This window comes from Acomys minous, assembly GCF_964271855.1.
Source record: "Acomys minous genome assembly, chromosome: 20".
NCBI lineage: Eukaryota > Metazoa > Chordata > Mammalia > Rodentia > Muridae > Acomys > Acomys minous.
In genome coordinates this window covers 25,076,043-25,078,450 of record NC_140502.1, presented here as the reverse complement: position 1 = coordinate 25,078,450, position 2,408 = coordinate 25,076,043, and positions in this window count along the sequence as shown.

Sequence of the window (2,408 nt, the reverse complement as noted above, 5' to 3'; positions counted from 1 at the left end):
TTGATAACTTGCATTTCCTTGGCTTTAAGCCAGAAAACAACCACAACAGTAACGGTGGCCCTGAGTTCTGCAGTATTGCCCAGGGATCTGTGTTCTGTATGCCAGGACAGCCAGAGCTGCCGGAGAGACCCTGGCACAAAACAAAGAGCAACTCCTGGCAAAGGTCTCGGGTTTGGTCCCCGGCATCTATATGGTGGCTCACAAAGACCTATAACTTAGTTACAGGGGATTTAATGCCCTTTTCTGGTCTCTGTGGGCACCAGGCACACAGATATGCTGTGCTCATACATACATGCAGGCAAAACATTCACACACACAAAATAAACTTTAAAAAGTCTAGGTGTGCCAGGCGTGGAGGTGCACGCCTGTAATCCCAGCACTCGGGGAGGCAGGGGCAGGCAGATCAATGTTCAAGCCCAGCCTGGTCTACAGAGTAAGTTCCAGGACAGCCAGGGCTACATAGAAAAACTCTGTCTCCCCAAGAAATTCAATCAAACAAAAAATAATCTTTTAAAAAAGAGACTTATCTGCTGCTCTTGATGCTTGTAGGTTTTGTTCCCTGACTCTAATCCTTCAGTTATTGAGGCTGCCTTTTTTTTTTAAAGATTTATTTACTCATTATGTACACAGTGCTCTGCCTGCATGTACACCTGCAGGCCAGAAGAGGGCGCCAGATCTCACTATAGATGGCTGTGAGCCACCACATGGTTGCTGGGAATTGAACTCAGGAGCTCTGGGAGAGCAGGTGGTGCTCTTAACTGCTGAGCCATCTCTCCAGCCCGATGGCCAATTCCAAGGCTCTTTTGATTTATTCCATTCCAGCCCCAAGTTCACTGTCCAGTTTTCAGGTTGTTGTTTTGTTTTTCAAGACAGGGTCTCTCTGTGTAGCCTTGGCTGTCCTGGACTCACTTTGTAGACCAGGCTGGCCTCGAACTCACAGCGATCCACCTGCCTCTGCCTCCTGAGTGCTGGGATTAAAGGCGTGCGCCACCACACCTGGCTTATTTTATTTTTCTTAAATACATACGTGTATGTACGTGTGTGTACGTGGGCAGGCATGTGCCATGGCTAGAGTGTAGAGGTCAGAGGACAGCTTAAGGAAGTCAGTTCTTTTCTTCCATCCTGTGTGCACCAGGAATTGAACTCAGGTCTTAAGGTTTGGTGGCAAGAGTCTTTAGTAAGCTGCTTTGCTAGCCCACACAAAAGCACTATTTTCCTTCTTGTTTTTTGTTTTTCTTTTTTGAGACAGGATTTCTCTGTACATCTCTGCTTGTCCTGGACTCGCTTTGTAGACCAGGCTGGCCTCCTCAAACTCACAGCGATCTGCCTGCCTCTGCCTCCCAAGTGCTGGGATTAAAGGTGTGCGTCACCAGTTCCCTGCTAATAGCACTACTTTCTTTTCCTTTTAAAAATTAATTTACTTTTTGTGTGCATTGGTGTTTTGCCTGCACATATGTCTGTGTGAGGGTGTCAGATCTTGGTGTTATAGACAGTTGTGAGCTGCCACGTGGGTGCTGGGAACTGAACCCTGGTTTTATTTATCTTGCTGGTGGTCTGGTACCCAGTCAGTCCCGCTCCATCCACCCAGTTCATATGGCCTCTCCTCCCAGAAGCTCACCCTGGTTCTGTGGTTCCCAAGTCTCCTTTGGGTCCCGCCCCCGCCCGCAGGCGCCCTTTTCAGCTCAGCTGACATTCACCCTAACACCTCTTTATAACCGTGTTTGCCTTTCTGTACAGGGCCCAGGGAAACCCGCTGTTTTAGGGGGATTTTCCACCCTTCCTGGCTGGCAGTCGCACTGAATAGGGAACCTGTGTGGGCGCCCGTCCTGCCCCGGTTTTCACTGTCCCAACCCTTGCTCGCTCACCCCCAGGATTTCCCCATCGCATTCCTGATCACCCTCCCCCACCCCTCGGCTTCCGCATGGCTACTCCCGGCTGCTCCGGGCTGACGACACACAAGCCAGCCTGGCCTGGCCACGGCTGAATCCGGGACATTTGATTATGGCTCAGACAACGTGGAGTTTACACGGGATCACTCCCTGGGCCGAGCAGAATGCCACAGGTTTCCAAAAAGTGGGTGTCGCCCCCCCTCCCCCGCCATGGCAGCTCACAACTGTGTGTAATTCCAGTTCCGAGGGATCCGACACCCCCACACTAATGCACATAAAAAGAAAATTAAATTAAAAAAAGAAAAGAAAAAGGAAGTGGGTGTCTCTTTGCCACAGTCCCAGCGCACGAGGGCGTCCAGCCAATGTCCACTCCTCCACCCGCAGGACCGGTTGTGGGCGGGACCAGATCCAGCCACGCCCCCTTCCGCGGGCTGGGGCGGAGCCAGGCGAAGGCCCCGCCCTCCCCAGAGAGGCGGCTCAGGTGCGGGCACCCCGCGCCTGCGCAGTGTCCCGGCCCCG